The sequence below is a fragment of the Crocodylus porosus genome, unplaced genomic scaffold (assembly GCF_001723895.1).
Source record: "Crocodylus porosus isolate Cpor-Errol unplaced genomic scaffold, CroPor_comp1, whole genome shotgun sequence".
NCBI classification, from domain to species: Eukaryota; Metazoa; Chordata; order Crocodylia; family Crocodylidae; genus Crocodylus; species Crocodylus porosus.
In genome coordinates this window covers 57,833,080-57,842,796 of record NW_017728949.1, presented here as the reverse complement: position 1 = coordinate 57,842,796, position 9,717 = coordinate 57,833,080, and the positions used below count along the sequence as shown (strand labels likewise).

Below are 9,717 nucleotides of genomic sequence, written 5' to 3'. Positions count from 1 at the left end.
TCCCAGTCCAAGAAAGACACAGATGTGGTGGCAGGAGTCCCACGTGGGAACCCTTATCTCAGTTGATCTGGTCCCGCTGCCAGGTTGACTCCTGCGCCATGCACCTGGAGAGGCTGGCAAGTGGCACCGCAGCACTTTCCCCTTCCCCTGCAATCTGCTCTCTGGGGACAGTCCGCGGGTGCCGGGCAGCTCCAAGTCCCACGGGGCAGACAGTCACTGTACCGATCCCTCATCCCCCTCGCACAATCGCAGCCCCATCCCAGTCCCAGACCACCACCACCTCTGAAAGCAAAGCTGCAAAACACAGGAGAGAATCCCAGAGGAGGAACTGAAGAAGCAAGGAGGAGATGCCGCAAGCCTTGGTCACCGCCGCTAGCTCTGGGCGTGCGCCGCTGACTCCCAGAGCTGTGGGACCAGCACAAGGAAAGGCTTGAGATGTGAAGGGGGTGGGACATGGTCAGGGCTGCTGAGGTGCAGGAGCTGGGGGTGAAGATGGGCACCCGCTGTCTGGAAGAGGCAACCCACGGCTGCAGACTGAAAGAGTTGCAGTGCCAGGAGAGGGAGCTTATGAACAGGGTCCTGGACCACTTTGCATACATCTGTGACACCCCTGACTGGTGCCTCCCATGGAGAGCTGGGATGCTGCCGGCTGGGAGTGGTGGGAGAGGCTGCCTCCCAGCACCGGTGGCATGCATGCCCTGCTCCAGGCACTCTTTCCAGGGGCAACAGGAAGAGTGGTCCTACCGGAGGGACCCCTGGATGCTGGCCGGGGAGGAGCACTGCCACCCCTGCTCCACATCTCCCTCATGCAGACAGTGGGTCTGGGGTCACCCCCTGCCCCGCTCCTACACAGAGAAGCCCCTGCTCTTCACTCCCGATTTCAGGGAGTAGTGCACCAAGTGCACCCTGTGCCTCCTTTTCAGGGTTTTGCATTTTTGAGGTCAGACCCTGCAGCTTTCCCCCTGACCCCACCACCTCTCCCCTCCGCGTCCTAACCACCCCTTCCAGCGTCTTTCACCTCTTTCTCACCTTGCCACCCCACAAAGGTTTGCTGTTCATTGGCAAGAGGAACCGAGCTGAGACGGGCAACGCTCGACCAGTTTTATGCCTTAAACACACAGAGCGTTTGGCAGCTGTGACTTTTTTTTAAACTAAGGAGCAACTCTTCCTTGCACTGCATCCCCCTGCACCCCAGATCCCTGGCGATGAGGTGGCACTGCTGATGACGAAAGCGGGGAGCATAGCGCCTGCTCTCTACCAGCCCAGGGAGTGGGGAGTTGCGGAAGACACAGGCATCATAGGCATTACCCAGCCAGCCAGCAAAGACGTGGGTGAAGTGGTACCAGTGGTCAGTGATGCCCTACAGGATGCTGGAAGAGTAGTCCTGGGTCTCCCTGCTTGGTGAGGTGCAGGCAGGCCAGGACACGGAGGCACGTGCAAATCATGATAGCGGGTGCTTTGCTCAGTGACTCGTCTGGAAGCCTAGGGTTGGGTGCATGGGAGGGTCTGTGGTAACACGGCAGAGGGACAGGGCATGCTTGCCTGTGCGCACCACCCAACTGGTGTGGCTCAGCCATTTAGCAGCACTCGGGAATCTCCATACTTTCATAGTTTCTAGGGTTGGAAGGGACCCGAGCAGATCAAGTCCGACCCCCTGCCATGGCAGGAAAGAGTGCTGGTGTCAGACAACCTGGGAAGCCTGTGGGCTAGGCTGGGAAGCGTGCAAGCACGCTCAACTTGCTGGCTGTGGCTAGTACAGGCAGCCTGTATCACCCCTCCACCAAAGGGCGATATCTATTCTGTTTACTCCTGATCCAACCTACGGCACTTAACATGCAAAACTTAGATCGCTTCTGCCTCAGCCTTTTTGAACATCTGTACCTGGTCTATATTTTCTTTAGATTAAAAAAGAAAAATCCAGTGTTTCACTTTCATTTTCAAACGAAGATGTATACTTGACTGACACCATATTTGTGTCAATGAACAAGGCCTAGAAATCTAAACAAATGAGACAACTGGATTCATGCAAAATTATGCATTTTACTGGAAATAATATTGTCTGTGATATACATTGGACATGCCTTTAACACGCACATTCCAGCTATTTACTTCTAAATTCGAACTTTTCCCAAGACTGAAATACAAGTGAAATTCATACTAGCTATTTACACACGTGCATAGGCTGCTCAACACGTGCAACTTTCTAATGAAATTACAGTCTATTTTTCCAAGCTTCTGGACAAAGTAAACTGGCCCCATATATCACATCAAGAATACTCTGAAGTGAAGACATAAAACCAAACGAAAGACGGTACGTTTTTCTGATGCAAGATGGCAATTAGCAGTTGTACGCTGGTTTATTAATTACCTGCATCATTATTAGGTCATAAATCCTTCACTTATTCTTAAAACACTTCCACAGCAGGTTTTGCAGTGGAGACAACAAGATGTGCTATGGAAGAAGGACTTTCAGCTTTGATGAAAGTGCATGCAGACAGTACTGAAATGGAATAGAAAAGGCAGTTAATGTATTTCCAAATCAGGCTAACCCTGAAAGACCAAAGTATGCAAGTTTAGTTATTCATATGCTTAACTGGGCCTTAAAACTTAGGTTTTACGTATTTCATACTACATAGGAAAGGCATTCAGAATTCAGATAGGATTTATTATGATGGGTTTTATTTTCCTCATTAATTCAGGTTTAACAAACCGCACTGGAAAACTCAGTCCCACATGTTAACTGCATAACAAGAAATACAAGAGAGCAGATTACATAATGTAGCAGTAATCCAGACAGGACTGACCAGTAGACTGAATATGGATTGCAAAATAAGTACCAGCTTTTAAACTCCGTATCAGCTTAGAAAGACATTATCCCCATATAATGTTATTAATGTGCAAATCTACCAACTACGGTAGGCAACAGGCTTCCTAATCAAACCCAGCACCAGGAGGAGAGCTATAATGCGTGTTTAGTATTTGCATTCGTTTTAGCCTTTATTTATTTCTTTCTTAACACAGACAGGCATAATGTCACTTGAGGATTATCTCCTGGTGGCGGAACTCATTAACCAACAAGTATACATTATTTCACACTCAGACAATAAGGTCTCTATAGCCCTTGCCTGGTAGAAGTGGAAAACACACTCGCATTCATCAGAAAGTTGTGACATAAGCCAGCTGACTCTTGAAATGAAAGAGTATTGCCAAAGGTACTTAATCTGATAATAAAAAAGTTTATTTATTACCACTGATTCAATGAATATTCATATTTTTAGATGGTGAACTTTCAAAGGAAAAACATCACAGTATATATATTTAGACTACAAGCAAAGTAGGAATATAGTTTGGTCATGTCGTAGCTCTGGCTGTGAGTGCATAATCCAAAAGTGTCGCACATTTTTCAATTTTGAATCTGTCCAGCGACAGCTGTGAAATGAGGAGTTATTGAGAACTGCATACAGGGTATTTTGAGTGGGGTTTTATACCATAACCCTCACTGCGGTATTACAGCACCTGTACTTTAGTAGCTTAGTAGTGGTTTATAACAGGAAGCTCTACTCAGTGAATTTACTCTCAAAGGTGGCAATAAAAATGGCCCTGCAGGATTCAACGTGTATTTTCTCCCAGTGCTTCCAGCACCAATCTGCTCGTGCTCTATGTAAAAAAGAAAACTGTGTTGTCTAACCATGCAAACCTGGATTCTGAGCAGTTAAAAGTCATGCTTCATATTCAGATTCATGCATCAGAGTAGGAGAGATATAGCATCACATTCTGCCTTTGTTACCATCTGTGTGTTTACCTGCATTTATAACTATTTTCATGCTTGAAGTTAGTGGTATGTATGCAAGGCTGTAGGTTGTAGCCGTGTTGGTCTAAGGACGTAGGTTCTTTGGGTAAGTCCGATATCTTTTATTAGACCAACCCAAATAGTTGGAAAAATTCTTCTTAGCAAGCTTTTGGGCATGCATGTATGCATACATGCACGTACCAGATGAGACCTCCATCAGCAGTTCTAGAGGATGTGTACGCCTGAATCTTACTCCTAATGTTTTGTGATTTTTTGCGGCACTAACCAAACTAAAAAGAAGAGAAAAGATTATTTCTACTATTTGTATTAGAGTAGCAGGTTGAGCTATCCACTGCAGACCGGGTCCCTGTTGTTTAAACAATATACAACCAAAATGCAACAAAAATGCAATCCTGCTGAATTCAACAGGACTACCGGTATAATAAAATAGCATACGCATAACTGTTTGCCAGACTGGAGGTTAAACAACTACATGCAGCTTGGAACAGATCAGTTAAACAGATACTGTTTTAGGTGATAAGTTTCCTGAGAATCAGAACTTAATAATTCATTCAAAAACAGTCTATGGCTCCCTCAATATAAAGAACAGAAGTACAAAAGTGTTTTCCCCCAGAGTACTATTTTGGGTACTTGCTTTTCATTTCCTGCCCAGTAAATGAGATGAAATACAGATATGTTAGTGAGCTTATATCTCATTTTGCCTTGATTGCTGCGTGCGTTACCTGGTCCTACAACATGTAATATATGCAGCAATCCCACCATGGCAAATGGAATAGATGACTCAATAGATTTTTTTTCCCCCTACCGTGATTATGATGTAATTCATATAAACTGAGGTTGGCTCTCTTATGACCACTATTTGCCTAATTTAAATTCATCTCAGCTGCGATTTGTGTTGGGTTACACCCTCAATGCACTGGCAAATGGTGCGATTTCTATCATACCAGCTGCAATTCTCTTTTCCTCGTGTTAAAAACATAACTCGGCATAGGATGAGGGCATACACGCTGGAGAACAGGCTTGATGATCAGCTCTCTCAGCTCATAAACATACTTTTAGCAGGAAGGTCGTGCATCAAAAATTAGGATTTACAAACTGAAAACAGCCTGGAAACCACACAGAATTTCTCAGATAAATGGAATATAGTGCTCATTTACCCAAGACTCGAATTAAATGGCAAAAATCAAGATTTGGATTCAATTGCAGTTGAGCTTTTAGAGAATTTAACATGGGGGGGGGAGGGAGCATTACAACATCATACCTGAAAAACAGAAAAGGAAGTAAGCAGTGGGGAGATGAGTGAACAAGCCCTACCTTTGACCAATGATCAGGGTCACATGGCTAATTAAAATACCTTTGTTTACACTGTGTAAGAGTCCTGCTGCTAGCCCATCTGCACCTGCAGTCTGTTCCATCAAAACTTCTTCCACAAATTGCACGCTCCCTAATAGGTATTGCTGTGCCAGTGACAATTACCTAATTAGTCAGTAGAATGTTAATGGCCATCTTACAATCCACGCTAATTATTCTACTGTTTGACAGTATATTTCCCAATGAATGAGGGACTCTGGATACTGTAATTATGTCAGAAGGAACAATTCTAACCACAATTCAGTGCTTTGGCCAACTCTAATTGGAGGGACTCCAATTATTTATTTATTTTGCTACAGGAGCCATCAGCACATGATAAGGTTTTCAATGAAAGCAGCAAATCCGTACCCTGTTTCCAAACTTGCCCATTCTGGCTAAACATAAAGGCAATTCCAGGCACAAAGTGGGATTAATGATACATATTAAGGCTATTCATTGGGTTTCCATATCATACTGGCAATTCTGGCCTTTGATTCAAATGGTGACACCCACTCAAGTATAAATAGGCAAATAGGGGGGAAAGAAAATAGAGTGCAGTAGCAGGTTTCTATGGAGGGCTTTGCTTCCAACTTTTGTTGAGAAATGGATGTTTCCATTATTCCGCTTACAGAAAAAAAAGAAGGGAAAAGTTGCTTAGGACCATATATGGCAATCTGATTGCATGATGGGCTTTCAACTGGTTACACTTGGACAATAACCTTTTGAAAACTGATCCTGGGGGTACTGAGGATACGACTGATTTAATGTCTTCAGCCTTAAAACTGCAGGTGCATCTGTTTCTAATGCACAGCACCTGGGGAGGTGATTGGTATATTTATAGTTTCCACGCTGTTCACAAGTACCTGTCAGTGGTCTGGCTTTCAAAGGATCGAAAGCTTGGACACATTCTCCCATGCCTAGAAGTTTTAGCACTTAAAAGAAAATAGTTTAAATTATGAGAACAATACCACTAAGAAAGATGCTTTGTGCGTGTCTGGATGTTTACTCTGAAAGTCACCTTTTCTATTTGGTGCAGGTGATCCTTTCAATTAAATGCTATCCAGGAACCTAACTGCTGTCAGGAAGCCACATACATTGCATCACACAGAGATACAGGGAAAGGATAGATACGAAAGTTATGCTGCACGATGGCTGAAATGTTGGCAAAATAACATTTTTTCCCCTTTCCTATTACTCTGACAAAACAAACAAACAAAAAAACCCTGTTAAAGAATTTGAGCAAAAGCTATAACCATGAGGTAATGCAATGCTGCCTGTGACTTTAAGAGGCCTGTGAGTATCAGATGAAATACAGCAACCAGAGATAATTTTTTATGTCTTTATCCGAGAAAGTTCTTGTGTTGACAGTTATGAAAAACAAAATGATTTATATTTTAGCGTTTCATTCTTCAAAGAATTCCAGATTTTTGGTAAAGCAACTCAGTGAAAAACTAGTACGAAGGCTGGATCCCCAGATGGGCCTAGGTAGCTATAGATGTAGACATATGGGCACAGGTAGAGAGAACGCATCGTTACTGTGAGCCAGAATGAAGCATGACTTGTATTAACATGCGTCCAAACTCATATTTACAATGTAGAACAGGCAAATATAAATTGCATAAAGCAACATTCAAAACCATGCGTGGAGCTTATGTCCAAGGAACGACGCATAGTAAAAACTTCTGACAAATACAAGAGTTAGACGTCTCAGGTTAACAATCGTTACTGAGAAAGTTGGCCAAACATTTCAAATCCCTCTCTAAACCTTTCCTCAAATCCCTTCTCGAGACCCATTTCTGCTGCAATGCCTATGAGAAATGACCCAGTTAATGATGAACACGTGGAAGGGCGGATGGGTATAGCTGATTCTTCCTTTATCATTTTATTACAAAAATATAACCTGTTGGACTGTATCCTCCTCTTCCCCATTTTAAATCATTTGCATTCTTAGATTGTAACCTCTTTCATTCATTTTTTTTTTATACGCTAGTACCGCACCTAACAAAATAAAGTTGTGGCCTTGGTCAGAGAATCAGGGTACTTTTGCAATTGGAATGCCAAATTATAATAGTCTCATGAATTCAATAGAAAGTTATATCCACTTAAAAGGCCAAGACCTGAAGAACTTGATGAAAGACATTTTTGTTGGAGAAGTCTGTATATTGCATTGCCTAAATTACCTCTTGCATGTATTTACCATCTCCTGAATTACTTAAATTTGAGGACGAAATCCCTCCGGGCAGTTCAGCATTGCAGTCATTGGAATTCAGAGGTTGTTCCATAGTACACGCTGAACTGCTTCGCTGGGAGGTTTGAGAAAGTCTCAGTTCCAGCAAGTGTTATAGCCAGAAAGACAAGTCCTGTAAACCTTGGAGAGAGAGAGGGGAAAAAAATAGAAACAAATTTCAGATGCAGACTAGCATTGGAGCATCTGGCACAGATGTTGTTTTTAGACTGCAAAAAAGGAATATCAATGTGCCAGTAAAGTTAATCAAGTTCTTATCAATCAAGTTAATCAACTTCTCAAAAATAACGCAATGGAAAAAGTAAAAGGGTGAAATACTGGCTCTATCAAAGTCAACTGCAAAATCCCAATTGGCTTCAGTCTGGCAAGATTTTACCCACGATTTTCCCTGCTGGGTTTGCCTGGTTACTTCTCACAGATACGATGCACACTTATCAAAACCAATAATAGTCTGAAGATTACATTTAACCAAAAACAAGTAATGGACTAAATCTTCAGCTGGAGTAAACCAGCATAAGTCTCAAGGGAGCTGCACCAGTTTAAACAAGATGAGGATCAGGCCCAGCCTGGTCAAATTACAGATGGACATTTAATTGTGGAAGTTATTCTATGGTTATTCCCTGTGTGCGTGCTTATAGTTAGGCAGCTAAATCCATATTTATGTATTTAATATCTGTTTGAGCTACCTAAGTAGTGGTTAAATAACTGAAATGGCATTCAGTTGCCTAAATATATATTGAGACACCAAATGTAATGTAACCATCTTTGGAAACTTGGCCATCATTATTTATTACATATTAAATAGTGACAGTGTACTGGGATGCATACAAAAAAACAGAAGAAATAATTTCCTGCCCTGAGGAGTTTCAGCTCTATGTTTTTAATAATCCTTTCTTAAAAGAGAATGGGAGGAAGCACCTGATGATCTGAAATAGCCTGCCTGGATAAATGGGCTTTAACAGAAATATATCACAAATATAATGAAAGCATATTCTTATTAATTAATAGCTTGTTTTTTCAAATGTGTTTAGTATCCCCTTAATTCTTTTTCTATGGCAGTCTCCCAATGGCTTTCAGGAAAGTGGAATTAAGACAGCACTTAATTTTTTTGGAAAATTCCACCCTTAAATTAAAAGACAACTCCAAAATGCATGTTGACTCAGTCACCGTTTGCATTGCTCTCATTGGAATCATTAAAGGAATATGCAAGTCTGTTAATAAATTACTCATCCTCCTAAGAACAACATGCCCCAGATTGACTTTCAGCTTACAACTATTGCTATATATTTCCCCAGACTCAGCCATTTCGACAACTACTTGGAAAGAATGTATTTCCTTAGAATCTAGACTCCCGCTGTGTATTGTATTAAACAGAAATGGGATGTTGGGCTTGATCCAGGGCAGGAAAGTACCTCCAAATAGACATGCTTTGTTGAATATCATACTGAGTCCAAAGGGATCCCTTGGTCAAGGATTCTTTCCGACAGGTAACAACAATCTCACAAAGCTTGGTGGTCTGCTCTCAAGTGAAAGCTATCCTCCTTTTAGATACCTCAAGCTGATTACTAAACTTTAGTCAAACATTTTATTGTCCTCACAGGAGTAAAACTGGCACCGCTATCTTCCGGGTACTTCTATTCATGCAAAAGGAGTACATAACTCCAGCCCTGAAGGGTTTGCTATATAGGCAGGCTAACATGTTTAAGGAAGGATGGCCTTGGGATTAAAGAGGCTTTTAACTCTTCTCCCATGCACCATCACCAGTGACAAAGGATGGATTCAGTTATATAAAGATTCCTTTAAAAATTGCCAAATAGTGCTGGCTTGAGTAAGTCAGCTGGGTAGTAGTCTGTGCCTCAGTTTTCCCAGATGTTAGCACACATGTCTGCTGGACAGTTGTTCCTTTTATAATTCATGTCCCCCTTTTTTCCCCTCTGGTGCATCTTATTCTTGGTTTATTGCCAGGGTTTAGGCAAGTATCAGAGCTCAGAAATTCAATGTGGCCAGTCTGTCTCCAACAAAGAGAAGGACAAGCTTGTGCGGGTAGCATCTCTTCACAAGGACATCATCTTTCACCTTGTTGTTACCTCTGGCTGCAATGCCACCTCCGTATCACCTCTCACAGTACTGCCACCTCTAGCCAGGATGCCAGATTGGGGTCTCCAGGCTCCAAACCCAGTCAGGGCTGAACAGGTGCTGGGTAGTGACACGTTTCACCCTTGCATCGCACTGCCAGATCAGGGTCTGTGCCTTGCCCAGCGATTGGGGTTTTAGCACTGTCACTAGACTGCAGAGATGCGTTGGTGACCGA

General features: G+C 42.7%; 1 long non-coding RNA gene across 2 annotated transcripts in view; it reads right to left on the bottom strand.

Annotated features, from left to right (window-relative positions):
* Nucleotides 1-1,981: 1,981 nt before the first annotated feature.
* Nucleotides 1,982-9,717, bottom strand: part of LOC109323240 — a 14,638-nt gene continuing 6,902 nt past the window's right edge. Inside the window, exons 2-3 of one of the 2 annotated variants that reach the window (XR_002104593.1) lie at nucleotides 7,342-7,529; nucleotides 1,982-2,500 (exon numbers count right to left, since the gene is read on the bottom strand). This is a non-coding gene — a long non-coding RNA (uncharacterized LOC109323240). The remainder of the gene's footprint in view (nucleotides 2,501-7,341; nucleotides 7,530-9,717) is intronic. The other variant, XR_002104592.1, reaches the window with a different exon arrangement.